Raw genomic sequence first — 15,801 nt, forward strand, 5'->3', positions numbered from 1 at the left:
GTTTGTACAGTTTATTTAATGCCGTTCGAGCTCAATAACTTGAAGGTAGACTATGGAAAACTCTATTTTTGTTACGGTTCATCAACACTATGAGTCGAAGTTAAATTCTAATCACCTCTATGACTCGAAGTTTTAGTCCACCGGACCTCAATAAGTCGATGTGTAGTAAACTTTAGACATCTATAACTCGAAGTCGGCGATTTTGTCCCTCCATAACTCGAACATTGGTAAGTCGAAATCCTTGATACCTCGAATTCCCCCCCCTCCTCAAGTTCGAGTTATCAAGGTTCCACTGTACTATGTATTTCGAAACTAGAGACAAGACCTAGCTACCTTGCCCTTACCTTGACGATAACTAGACAGGTGTTTGTAAATTGAGACGTGGCCGAGAAGGAGAGAGGCATTTAGAGTTCAAGACGAGACCTAGACACTGTCAAGTCTCGTCTCGATATCATACGTAACCGGGAACAAGGAGAGCAATACGAACGTATGCGCAAACCGGGACTCGAATCTGAAACCTTCTACGGCGAGATAGTGGGCCCAGTGTCGTATACTGAGTCCAATATCTGGGCTATCTCACTATGTCACGTGGTCCTAGGCTATGAATAGAAATAAATTTACCAACTCATAGGAAATCAGGGTGCCAACTCATAGGAATCAGGATGCCAACTCATTGGAAATCAGATTGCCAACTCGTAACAAATCAGGTTGCCAACTCATAGGAGATCAGGGTGCCAACTCATAGGAAATCAGGGTGCCAACTCGTAGGAAATCAGGTTGCCAACTCATTGGAAATCAGATTGCCAACTCATAAGAAATCAGGTTGCCAACTCATAGGAAATCAGGATGCCAACTCGTAGGAAATCAGGATGTCAACTCGTAGGAAATCAGGTTGCCAACTCGTAGGAAATCATGTTGCCAACTCGTAGGAAATTAGGATGTCAACTCGTAGGAAATCAGGTTGCCAACTCGTAGGAAATCAGGTTGCCAACTCGTAGGAAATCATGTAGCCAACTCGTAGGAAATCAGAATGTCAACTCGTAGGAAATCAGGATGTCAACTCGTAGGAAATCAGGTTGCCAACTCATAGGAAATCAGGTTGCCAACTCGTAGGAAATCATGTTGCCAACTCGTAGAAAATCAGGATGTCAACTCGTAGGAAATCAGAATGTCAACTCGTAGGAAATCAGGTGGCCAACTAATAGGAAATCAGGTTTCCAACTCACAAGAAATCAGGTTGCCAACTCCAGAATCACAATCATCATTTCACTAATATAAATAATTTTATTTACAATTTCTGATCGATTGCTCCTGTATTTTATTCTCTAGACTTCAGGCTTCGCAGTTAGCCTAGCTAGCCCAGAATATACGCTCCTGAGTGGGCCGGACATTCAGCGTGCAGGAGCTAGACCATCAAGGCGGTTAGAGCCTTTCTAATGAAAGGAAATCTTTCCGTATAAGAAAGTACCTAGAAGACACCCGTTGCCCTACAGAATACACTACAGCCAGCCCCCGCAGCGCATTTACATTTAATATAACCGTACATTTGCACACAAAAAAAGGACATCATCTTTTGTCGCCAGAAGTTGGAGCTGCAGACAACGGGGACAGGCTCTGTGGGTGGAAGCCAATGTTTATTCATCCAGCAACTTGGCAGTCTTCCTCGCTGGACCCTCCACGCTCAGCCGCCTGGAATTTTGCAGTTGCCTCACGATCGCAGAAGTCGTCGAGAATACCAAAAACCCTGCTTCCACTTTCTCGTCGGTGGTGGCACCGTTTCCAGAGTGGAGGAAGGTTGAGTGTTGCAAAGGGCAAAGACAAGACTTGTTTACTTGCCCGGATTTCCAGGATGTTTGGCCAGCGCCAACAAGTCATTTTACGTGCCTCCCCGATGGCGTAGCTCTGTCGTGCTTCCGAGAATTCCACTATTACCCTCCTTACAAGACATCGAGCAATTCGATGGATTATCGGCACGTACCTGAAGTATATCTTCTCCAAACTACGTACAATATTAATGATTACTTCCGCATGAATACGAACGATGCATTCCGACTAGCAGAAATAGAACTTATGTAAACTATGTCGAAAAGGTATTGCATTAATTCAAAATGTAAGAATTAAAACTATAGCTGTTACTTCTCGTCAATGTGTATAATGACAATTCAATTTTGTAACAAAGTAATTTTCTGTAAAATCTAAAATTAAAGAAATAAAAAAAGTCGGATAAATTGGTGGTAACGTCGACATCTTATAATGAAGGGGTATCGGGTTCGAGACCCAGTGTAGGCACCAATGGGGCCTCGCTTCCCACCTTAAACTGTAAGTCCAGTCCCGATTAGCCTATCTGTGCATAAAGTGGACTTAAAACAACAATTCAAATTGAAACATTTTAGAAAAATTCTTGTTTCGAGAAACCACTATGATATTCCATATTCTGAAATTTTACACCCGGTTAGAATTCCTTCTAGAGCAGGGTTTGGGGTGTAAGGGGTGGTGACCCTTTCTGAGGATACCCAAATATCAACCTCCCTTCCAGGTAGTACACCCTAGGCTGCATCATGCAGACCATCGAGGCTATGGGGTCTGGAGTCACGGTGAGTGTGTGGGGTTCGTGTTGTGTCGTCCATATGACTGTCCCTTCATCCATTTCATGTTATCACCATTCATTCTCATTTTCGCGATGAGCCGTAAGGTTTCTCAAACTATTGTATCACGCCGAAGGCGTGACTCGAACCCAGGACCCCTGGCGTCATAACTTGATAGACTAATCTCTTAGCCAAGGGGTCCGGCTGAGGTACTGGAAATAGCGTCTTGCAAGAACATAACACCAGCAATCATTTTAATAGCAAATTAGCAATGGTAAGTTCTACCACCCCTGCAGGGTTAGACAACACACATTACGCCTTGAGGAGAAGCCCGTATTTGAGGATTTAGGGTGTCCGATTTTTGCTGCTGGTGACTGTACTTTCGGATACTGGTACGCAAGCTTGATTGAAAAATAGAGAAAATTATTGTAACATATCCTGTACATAGGCTCATCCTTGGCATTAGCAATAGAAGTCAAGTTAGTGTCTGCTTGCAATAATAGACACCATCATAAGGTTCCTGCAATGTTTAATTTAAGAATAATTGATTACACCAATATAGGCTTATCATAAGTTGCAGTTTTGTTACGTTTTGTAAACAATATTAATACATAATTTTAGTTAATCCTTATTTTAATCTCAGTAATAGAAGGTAATGTAAGTACAGTTTTACTAATTGTATGAACATTATTTACTAGTATTAGTCAGTAAAATCATACAATTTTAAATGTCAGCATTGAAAACCCTTAACATTACTTGGTTGTGACAAATGAATTTTTAAAATGAAATGTGATGAATGGAAATGCATGAATTTTGGTTTATTGGAACGCCAGTGTAAATGTTTGAGAACCCCTGCTAGAGAGCCTTCACATGAATCTTCACAGCATTTTCAGGTCATTAAAACAAACGTTAACTTTTCTTGACCATTCTTTTCTACTTAACGCCTCGTTTCGATGCCATTCTAAATCCTCTAAAAATGAAATTTCAGCCTGAATATATATGAAACAGAGCAACAGAAGATTTTGTAATTTATTGGGCTACGGAAGAGAACAACCGGAAACCAACCTTGTCACAGAACTGCTCTTCTGGCTTTTGGTCACTCAGATGAAGTCAGCTTTTCTAGAATTTAGTTGACTGTCAACTCCACTTTGTACGCCATTAGGGAGAGCGAGTTCATTTTTCTTCTCCAGGGACTTAGAATCCGATTCGGGGATAAAACCATCCTACCTCCAGCACTTGTTTTGAAAAAAAAAAAAAGTGGTCCTAATTGAATGAGAGATTGGATAAAGAGAAATATTTATCACAGTATCGTGTTGTTGCTGGTCTAATATACTGCTGAATCCACTCAAATAGTCCATTGGGCAAACTCTTGGTAGCCGACATGTCTACCCTCGGGAGACACGCCACTCATGAAACCCCTCAGAAGGGACCGTCGATTGGCGTCAGTGAACTTCGGCCACCCTTCAAGAGCCCTTCAAGTCCTCTCGAGGGCCAGCGCTGTCATTGGAGACAAGAGATCAAGAGCGTTTGTTTACCTCAGACACTCCACTTGGGATGCTCCTCTGAAGTTGTCTTGTGGAAAAACAACGGAGGCACAATTCTCTGGAGTCTATGAGGTGCGTGTGAGATGCGAAGCTAGAATGAGGGTTGCGATATTATAACACCTCTATTTGCATATTTAACGATTTCGCTTTCCTCAGAGAGACTTTTAATCTTACCAGCTGCTTGTCATCTCTGTTGGGCGACGACAACAGTGTTTTATCAAATGTTTTTAGCTTTTGGAGAAGAGCTGGACTCTTCCACTGTCTGTGAGGAAGCTTTTAGTACATTCTTACTTTTTATTGTATTGTGTTTGTCTTGTGCAGGTTCCTTACAACTTTGCATTTTTCCCAAGGGGCTTTTTACACCCCCTGTTTTAACATTTTTAAGCAAGAATTTTAGGTAAGGGGATATTTCCCCCCATACATTGAAGGGTGCAAAATGGCCTATAGTGCGGACGCATGCAAAAATTGTAATTCAAACAAAGAAATAAGTATACACTGTGACTCAGCTGCCACTTACACTTATGCTTGAATAACTTTGTGAAGTAGTATTCTTTTCATGCTAATACTTTAGGAAGCAATGTCAATTAGACATTATCCATTGTCTAATGCTTTAAACTCTCACCTGAAGACGAGAGAAGAGTGATTGTCACTAACATTCAGAGAATTATGTTAATAGTTACTTAATATGGACGTAATATATATTATAAACTAATAAAAATGAATTCGTCTGTGAAAAAAATATTATTATTATTATTATTATTATCATTAATATTAATAGACTCCTCTCTCATATTTGATGAGCACATTTCAGAAATATGCAAAAGACAAAGAGAATGCTTGGTTATATATTTTTCTCATGGAAAGTTTTTTAAAAATATGGTACCTTAATATTCCTGTATAAAACGATAGTTCGTCCTATTCTTGAATATGCAAATGAATTATGGTTTCTGACTGCAACCAGTCACCTTCAAAAAGTTGAATCAGTTCAAAAACTTTTTATCAGGTTATTATGCACAAAGTTTTAAAAAAAAAAAATACTATGACCAACATTACTCTGAATGGATAACACAGTTGAATATGTTTTCCTTAGAAGAAAGAAGAAAAATGAAAAGAATACATTTTGTAGAGAAGATATTAAATTTCCAAGTTGACAGTGAATACTTTTTGAATAATATAGCTTATAAAATTCCCAGATATTCCCATAGGTATATCTCAATTCTCACATGCCTAAACAAGGCAAGAGGTTTAGTAGCTGATCTTGTTGAAACCTACAATTTGAATTTATGTTCATGTATAAGATTGTAGGATCCACTGTTTTATTTTATAATTATGTATTCATTTTTTTTAATTTTGTATAACCAATTTTGACATAGTGATTGATGGATGTACCTGGTCGTGATCACCACTTAAATAATAATAATAATTATTATTATTATTAGAACAATACACAGTTAATTGCACAATATTATATAACAATAAACAATTACTAGTATCAGAGACATAATTGATCTCGTTGAAAACTGTAACTTGAAGTGTAAATATGCTAACTGGTTATGTTATGTTATTCTACAGCTTATGTATTATTATTATTATTACATCCTTGAAGAGACTTTTCTACTTGCCGACCTCCATGGCAGAATGGTTAGCACAGCGCGCTACTACGCCAGGGGTCCTCTGCTGGATTGATTGATTGATTTGGTGTTTTAATTCCACTTTATGCACAGTAAGGCTAATCGGAACTGGAGAGTTTAAAGTGGGATCCGAACCACTATAGCTATGCCTCCACCGGGTGCTGGTTAGAATCCCGGCCTTGGCGTGGGTGTTTTGTGAGTGTCCATTCATCAATTTCATCATATCATCACTCGTCCCCATCTTCGCAAATTAGCGAAAAGTGGCACAAAAAGCGAAGTAAAATAAAGCAAATAAAATCAAATCAAGTAACAAAATAAAAAAGCATAATAATAACGCATGGCGCGACAGCCCTCGAAGGGCCTTGGCCTAATCTCCCGACTGCCAGTCTCCCTCCCACAATCCTACCTACAGGTGTGGAGTTCTTCAACCGGTAATGGGGTGACGTGTGGTCAGCACGTCGAACCCCCAAGCATAATATAAATATTTTAGTAACGAATTTATATAAGGAACAAACTGCATGAAACAGTGAGAATAATAGCGCATTACTGTTCTAAAATCAATTGTTTAAAATTATAGTTACTTTATACAAGACTGGGTTGCACTTTGGACATGTCTTCCGCCACCGAGAAGGAGACCAACTTATTGGAACATACACTACACTTAAGTTGCTTTCATACATATCATTTATTATTGTTGTTAATAGTTCTATTGAGACGAAACTAAGCTGATCTGATTTCAAGCACACCCTTGCACCACCCGATGTTGAGAAACTAAAATGTTTGTATTTCTTTTACATCTTTCATGTCAAGCAGTATTTAAGATCTGGCAATCCTGGGGTATAAAGTTGTTCTGCATGATCGTGAAGGCCTGGTAGGCCCACGCGGTTTGTTGGATGCTCATGTCGAGGCAATATATATCGGTTTCCAGTGTTGCCAATTTCATTCTTAGAAAATTCTCCAGGTGACCAATTTAGGGCTTTTTCTGACTGGAAACAGCGGTATGGGTAGAGTGACATGAAAAAATGAAGGGGATTGTTTTCTCAATGTCGACCAGGTCGATGACAGATCATTATTATCTTCAAATATAGCACTAGACAAAATTCTTTTATTTTAGTAAAAAGTAAGATTGACAGTGAACTAGTAAAAACACTAATAAGTAATTTAAATGATGATATGTTATGAATTATAGGAATTGGACGTGGTGTTGTATCTGGTGTTTGATGTGCTCAGCATTATTTATTTATTGGAGGTAACAGCTATTGGTTACAAGGTAGCTGGACAAGAATTTCTCATGTCAGTAAACAGTAACACTTATGGTAGACTGGATATATCTCGAACAGATAGTTTAAATAATGATGTGTAGAGATTTAATCGTGAGAAAATTTTAGAAATTGTTGTGATGTCGTATTTAGCCATTGTGTGCTAATTTAGAAGAATAATATTATTATTAGCTATTTGTTCTTTTTAATGTTAAAGTTATTGTTGATTTGGTATTTACAGATATCCAACATTTGGTGAAAGAGTTCACCCAGTGGCAACCCTTCCACATGCTGGACAAATGGTCAGGCTTCATGTTGCCGAGGGTGATCGTGGCGGTCACGACCCCGTGACCTTTCGGGCAGCGGGCGAGAGGCGAAGAGCGAGTGGAGACCCACAGGTACGTACCGCTAGAACGGTGATGGGAAACGTTGGGACAGGTGGTCGTGTTTTGGGAAGAATGTCCACGCTTTTGTCGTCAAATTGGGATGGTGTTTTTTTCGTCGTCTTCCGATGCAATCTCCTCATGCAGGACTCATGTTGACATGGAGGTTTCGACATGATTACGTAAAGTCGTGAGATGGATGAAGGGGCAATTTCGTAAGACTTGGCATCCATGAACTTTTGGAAACTCTCAAGTTCTCTCCATCGTTGTCAGTTGTTGCAATGGTGGTTCTACATTGTTGCGGTGTCACAGGAGGAGGATTCTTGTATGTTCGTGGCTTGCACTACGTATCATCAACACACACACATTGACACGACGGTGGTATGGCGCGACTTGTTGGCATGGCCGTATTTAGAGGGGGGGTTTCTAGGGTTCAACCCCCCCCCCGAAACTTCTGACATGTTGGATTAATGGAAGTTCAGAAGCCAAAATCTGTAACAAATTTTCAATTTTTCTTTCGAAGCATCACAAAAATACAAGGAGACAATGTTGAAACGATCTAGCTAGAATTCTCATACATTTGGAATTCTGAAACTTGAGTGAAACAGGATTTATTCTCAGAATCGTAGCCCAGCCGCGACCCCACCATTATCACTTCTGCTGTCATCTTTCCAGTGTTGCTCCTGCGTCACAAGGAATATAGACTGAAGATTCCCTTATGATTGTCCCAAAATTCCCTTTCCAGCTTTTAAATTTCCTGTCCGATAAAGTCGAAAATCCCCCTTGATAGGAGTTCAAACCTAGGATCTCCAGTTTTGTAGCGCATTTAGTTCGCGATTGAGGTTACAATCCATGCACCAGGCTAAGTTTTTAAAAAGAATAACTGGTTCTACACTTTTCAAAATTCCAAAAATTTAATTTTAAAGTCAAACAACAAATGCTTTATGACTAAAATGTCCATCTAACTTTTAAAGCTTTTCTCTTGAAGGTATCTAAAGTTTAATGACGAAGTATAATAATTGTGCATTTCAGTACACACTCTATGAAACGTAAAAAAAACAAAAAGATACTTGTGCTGGATATTCATTCCTCTGCTGGATTGAGTAAGCCCCCTCAAGGATATAACAATAATATAATAATAATTATTATTAGTATTATTATTATGGAATAAAATTGTTTTATTATTATGAAATTTTAATTATTATTGTACAATTATTGTTATTATTTCTATTATTCAAATTTCTGGCGACGCCCATGGGAAAAATTATCAATGAACCCCCCCTCCCCGAATTTTTTTCCTGCCTACGGCCATGCTTGTTCGGTAAATGCAAGTTCAGAAATAAAAATTATCAGTGGTTGTAAATGGTGTCCCTTTCCGAACTCACCAAAAGTCAACATTTCCCCCACGTAGTAGTCTCCGGACTACCATTTGCAAACTAACGAGGCTTTGGCGCCTGGACTCACAGCCAGTGTAATCCTCTGTGGAACTTGCGTGCTTCCCATATGTGTTTGTAACTGTCCTTGCACGGAGCCTCGCCGATAGCAATTGATTGAATTGTTGTCTTAAGTCCACTTTATGCACAATAAGGCTAATCGGGACTGGACCTATGGTTTATAGTGGGATCCGAACCACAATATGTGCCTCCAATGGGTATCGAGCCCGGGACCCCTTGATTACAAGGCGAGGACGCTACCACTGCGCCATCGGGGAGGCATCGCCGATATCGAGATTTGTCGCCTTGTAATCAAGGGGCCCAAGGTTCGATACCAAGCGGAGGCACTTAGTGGTTCAGATCCAATTTTAAACTATAGATACAGTCCCGATTAGCCTTAATGTGCATAAAGTGAACCTAAAGAAAGAAACTAACTCAAACAAGTGTACTTTCATGAATTTCATCCCCCATCTTCGAGATTAGCAAAACTGAAATAAAGCATATCTATGAATCAAAACACTCGTCTCGTCTCGTTTTCGTCATGAATCTTGAGACTCGACCGTGACATGTCTCGGTACCACCCATGTACGGGCGTCGCCAGAAATTATTGTAGGAAGGGTGGGGGTGGAGGGGCAGGACACTGATAAAAGTTGAACAACAGAAATAATAACAATAATAATTACTACCATTATAAACTAATTAACATAAAATAATTTTATTCCAAATTTATTATTATTATTATTATTATTATTATTACTATTATTATATTTATTGTATAAACGGGGAGACCGCTACTCGATCAACTCTAGACAAGTGAACATCCAGCACAAGTGTTTTCTATCATTTTTTTAATCATTTCATTCAGTTGTAGTGTACTGAAATTCTCACTTTTGTATTTTGTTATTAACTTGCTCACGTCTCGTTCAAGAAGGACTTCATAAAATTTAGGGAGACATTTTGCTCATAAAGTTAATTTTGTGTGAAGCATCACCTAAAACTGCGGAACCATTTAGTGGATTAAATGGTAGAATATGAAAATATAACCCAGTTTCTCTATTTTGCTTTCAATTTGTTCGATCAGCCTGCCCCCGTGGCGGAGTGGTTAGCACATCGCGCTGCGATGCCAGGGGTCCCGGGTTCGAATCCTGGCCTGGATGGTTGTGAGCGTTCATTCAATATCATCACTCATCCCCATCTTTGCAAATTAGCCAAAAGTGGCACGAAAAGCGAAGTAAAGTAAAGCAAATCAATCAATCAATTTGTTCGATATAGTGCATTTTTTTTAGTCAGAGTTCCATTGCTAACTAATGAACTTTATTTCTGTTATTAGCAATAAAACAAACTTTCTGCATTTTTGTAACTTGAAATGAACCATTCAAATTTCCGACTCCCATGCATCCATGGCTCAAGGTCGTCCCAATTAACTTCAAACACATTGTCGTTTCTGCAGTCGCTCCAACGGTGAAATACCAAGACTCGCCCGTAAGGTATGAAGCGTATCTCGGATCCGAAACCGAATCTTAACCATGGGAGCATAGCATTTAGTCCAAACACACCTGGGCGAGAGATGTCATTATTTCCTGCGATCCTCACTAGCGTGCAGCCCGTACGCACGCGAACCTCCTGCAAGTAGGTCTTCTCGTCTCCCGCATATTCCCATCTTGAGCGAATTCGTTTCCCACGGACCAGACCGAAGGGAGACACAAAGGATTTCAGGGAGAAAAATGAAGATGGTGGAATCCAGTAGCTGATATCCCACGATGCACCGTGCGAAGGGCATCTGAAGGACAACGATTTCCACCTGTCAATCAGCGAGCGAGGAAATGGGCAATGATTGTGTCTCGTGGCTTCCTCTGTTGCCAGGGGGAGAACAGCAAGTGAGTCTGAAGGGAGTGTCCTTAAATTGCTCTAATCCGGGATGTTTTGCCTTTTCTTGGAGATGCTTGTATTTATTCTGCAGCTACATAGCACCAGCACGATGTGTAATGCCTGAATGTCTTAAAATTCCTGGACTTTTAACAACCCTGGTTAAAGGACCAAAATAAATGTAATATGCGTAATGTAATTATTGTCTCAAAATTCAGAATCATTACATTCAATAGCGAAGTTTTAAAGTGAAACTACACGTAAGAAGTACAGCTCGTCCAAGACGAGAAAAATCCTCTGGCGGTGTTGCCGAATTGTCAACTATAAGTGCGAATGGAGGGAGTATGGGCGTTTATCCGTTTTAAGAGCTATCCACATATTCCATATTATTTTATTCATCATGTTCGTATTATCCAATGTAATCCTTCATGAAATGTGTACTATCTGGATTATCCGTTGCATCCGAAACGAATATCAGATAATTTGAAATGCAGATTTTGTGGCCTACTCTTGCAACTGCTGCATGAAAAGAAATACATACTCTAGAATACCCGGCGGAAGAAAACTGTAGGTCTAGTCCCGATTAATCTATCTGTGCATAAAGTTGACGTATAACTTCTACAATACCTCAAAGACTCATTTTCAATATTCGATCTTCTTTCAACAGAAATTAGTGCACTAAACAAAAATTTCACCACGTAATATACCCGCTCTTGTATATTTATGAATTTATCAGGTAATAATACATGTGTTATGCGAAGCCATAGCTCTTTTCCAAAACAGTTCGACACTCCCACTTCACAAAAAAAAAACTTACTGCCTTTATCTTTGATTAACATGCACTTAAATTCGTTTCTTTACCACAGTATCGTCATGTATAGGATAACAAAATCAGCTGTTCACGGAGAGGTAAAATAGAGCCATCTGTTGAGCTCTTCGTGAGTTTAGAAGTGGATCCGAATTCACGGAAAGCAAACAGAAAAACAAAACCTGGAACTCGCTAACGAGTCAATCACCGCGCAGCTGGACTGCGCATTCACCAGATCGCAACCCATCCTCGTGGATGATTTGGATCGCGTCCAGCTACAAAACTCGATTACTCTTGAGTTTTGCTCACGTTCTTTTTTCCCCTCATTCTTGAAAGTCGAGTTGAAATAAAAGCAGTTGGTTGAAGGGGGAGGGGAAGTGTACTGTTGCAATCAGCGGAGAATTGGTTCCGTTAGCTTCGGTGGTCGTGCGCCACAAGATCGTCTATTGTTCGTGATTGGTAAGTCGTGAACTGTTACTCCAGATTGTCTTTATCGCGGGGTCCTTGCCGAGTTGTTAAGAGCGAAGGAGTTCTTGTTTTCGGGAGAGTTTTCCTCCGAGTTCTGGTTGCACCGGATCCAATCATGATTTGCGTAATTGAGTTGCTAATGAAATGAAGTCACGAGCTGCGTCGATCGAGCTCGCAGAAGAAAGAAAGAAAGCAGAATGATTGCCATTTCGTTTGTTCGGCCTTAAAGGTACGCCGACCTGCATCTCTGATTGTAAACGGTGGGTGGACTGTGACCCCGATGAAGTCTTAAAGCCAAGTCGTTGAATTTTCTGCAAGGCGAGACCAGGCTGGACTCGGTATTGTCTCGGTCTCGTCTCGATTTACAGCCAACCGTCTCGTTCTATAGTATAGATATACATGGGCGTCGCCAGTAACTTTTGTAGGGGAGGTCAGCCCATTGATAAAAATCTAAATAGAGAAAATAATAACATTAACATCATGGTTGCGATCATTATTATACAAAAATAGACCTAACTATTTCACTAATAAAAATAAGTCAATTTTATTCCTTATTATAATTATTATTATTATTATTATATCCTTGGGGAGATTTTGCAACTCGAACCATTATATATTACTCAATATCTCTATTGCACTACTACTACTTACATGTATATAAGCTGATTACTTCTGTATAACTTATATACAAATATTACATACACTCTATCAAATCAAGCAATATATGAAATCAGTCATGTTTATTATAAGTATGTTGTAGATTGAAATGTCATATTTCTCACTTGATGTAATATTGTTTTTGTATTTTGTATTACCTTCTTGTTCACTCTGTGAACACTGTAATTGGGCATGTGCCTGTGTGTTCGAAATAAATAAATAAATAAATGAGTGATTATCCAGAATAACTGTTTTCCATTTTCTTTTTTACATTTCATTCGGATTGTGCACGGACGTGCATAATTATTCCATTTTGCAATTAGCTTTTAGTTAGGTGAATATCTACCCTCCCAGAGTTGTGTTACCTCCACTTGACACTATAATTTTTGGAATTTTAAAATCACACCATAACCTAGTTCCTATATTTTTAGACTCATTGTTTCCAATTATCGCATTTTTAGTTCATTGTTCTCTTCGGATACTAATTCACCTTCATTTGTCAAATAACTAAAATAACTTGAAATGAAGGATGGTAATTTCCATGGCTGGGGATCGAAGAATCGGTTCGACCACCCCCGTCCCGAAATTCCTAAAGGAGATATTGGAAGAAAGGAACGAACTAACAGATATGAAAGGAGTAAGAAAGAGGTACGGAGAAGAGAGGAAGAGAAAATAAACATTGAAAGGTAGATTATAGAATGAAGTAGAGGAAGAAAATGATAGGATGAAGAGATGCAGGGGGTATAGAAAGAACGAAAGAGAGAGAAAGGGACAAAGAAAAGGATAGATGGAAAAAGAGAGAGAGAGAGAGAAGAAAGAGGTAGAGAAACAAGAGAGAAGAAACAAAGATTGATGATTTGGTTTATTTTACTTCGCTTCTCTGCCATTTTTGACTAATCTCGGCGACGTTAAGGATGAGTGATGATATGATGAAATTGAATTTGAATTTTATTACTCCATATAAACCATACACACTGGTATTTGGAGGGTTCAGTACAGTTCAGACAAAAAATATAATTACAAAATTTCTGAAATTTACAATTTAAGTATTCATTAATAGCTTTTTAAAATTTGTTTTTGAACCTTGTCATCCTTTCTGCTTTTATATCATTTGGTAGGTAATTGAACATATTAATTGCCATCTGTTCGGGTCGTTCTTGAACTAATGTTAGTCTGGTGAAGTATGGATTTAGAAGCTGTTTATTTCGGGTGTTATATTTGTATTTATTTATTTGCCTCTTATTTTGTGTGGCGGAGATTAAGACACATGCCTTTTCTTACACTCAACCACATACAAAAAGTTCATGATATAATACATATTCATAATTTCATTCATATATAAACATTGAAAATAACGATCATAGATATATACCTTCACATCAAACCAACCGCGGTAAAAATATGTAATTCAAAGAAATACATAAAACATATATATACATGTACACACACTCATACATTGGTTTATATACATACAGGCCACTACAAATATCTATTAAATATGTATTAATTACTTGACAAAAACAAAAAATCGAACCAGGATTAAGAGTATATAGCATCACTCCATAAAACTTTCTCTTAATCTTCGCTTGAAGGTACAGCACCTATTGATTTTGATTTTGTCATTTCATGTGAGAGTGCATTCCAGTCTCTAACCACTGATACAGTAAAAGCGTTACTAAAAGTTAAGTTTTGTGAGACTTAATTGTTAAAAGACATATGTCCGTTCTATTGAGCTTCGTGGCGTAATATTTTACTCGCATATAATCATTTTTTTATATGTAACAATGAACTTAGGGTTAATATTTTGTATTCCTTAAACAACATTTTGCACGATTCCCTAGGGACACTATCAAAGAGCATCCATGGAAAGGTCGGGATTCTAACCGGGACTCTTGGCGTTGTAGCGCGTTGTAATAGCCACTCTCTGACAGTGGCGAGCCCAAGGGGGTGTTGGTGGGGGTCGTAACCCCCTTTTGGTCAAGGATTCCTAAAAAAAGAAAGTCAAAGGCTGGAAAAAATGTCAAAATGAGGACCAATTACTAAAAAATTTATACATACCCCCCCCCCTTTCGAAAATCCTGGATACGCCACTGCGTCTATGATGAAAGACCGACAGATAGGAAGAAAGGACGAAGAAGGAAATATTTGAAAATATTTTAGCCCTGCGACGCCATTGTGGCGGAAGAATCTAGACCACAGACGCTTTTACTGATAGCAATAAAACAATTTGCGTCAAAACTAACAAGAGAAGTATGAATCCTTGCAGACAAGAAACCTGGCGCGGAAAAGTACCCGAGGTGATTGTCTGGTGTTTCGATGTGGTCATTTTGTCTTTGTATTTGGATATTGTCACCTCTTCCTACAGACGAACTGACGCCTCTTTTGTCTGGACGTAATTGTACGAGTGAAAGCAACACTGATAGCGTTGCCAAACTGCAAGATTTCTCAGCTGCATTAACGTCAAGTTAAAATACGACTAAGGAAAGTTCCAAGGCATCGGTACACGATCAGGTGAGCCTCGAACAACACATTGAATTTCCAGTGCGCGAATTTGTATTTATATTTATTTGCATTTTGCTTGTGCGAACTGTACGCTGTACGCACTACATATATTTAACTTTACACACAATTTATCTTCCCCTAAATGCATGTATTAATATTGTTCTCTCTTTACGTTAATATACAAATAACTCTTAGTAGTTGATCAAATATAAGAAAATTAAACATAATAAGTATAGTTTAACAATCCAAATATTGCACATGCAAATAAAGTTATGTGTTCGGTTCCTTTGCCCTCCAGTCTCTAAATACGTACCTATACTTTATTCCAGTCTTTATATACCTATACTCTATTCCAACTTCTATATACCTATACTCTTTTCTAGCCTCTATATACCTACACTCTATTCCAGCACCTATATGCCTATACTATATTCCAGCCTCTATATACCTATACTCTATTCCAGCCTCTATATACCTATACTCTATTCCAGTCTCTATATACCTATACTCTATTCCAGTCTCTATATACCTATACTCTATTCCAGCCTCTATATACCTTTACTCTATTCCAGCCTCTATATACCTATACTCTATTCCAGTCTCTATATACCTATACTCTATTCTAGTCTCTATATACCTATACTCTATTCCAGCCTCTAAATACC

This window comes from Lepisma saccharinum, chromosome 7 (assembly GCF_977018435.1).
Source record: "Lepisma saccharinum chromosome 7, izLepSacc3.1, whole genome shotgun sequence".
Classification (NCBI taxonomy): Eukaryota; Metazoa; Arthropoda; class Insecta; order Zygentoma; family Lepismatidae; genus Lepisma; species Lepisma saccharinum.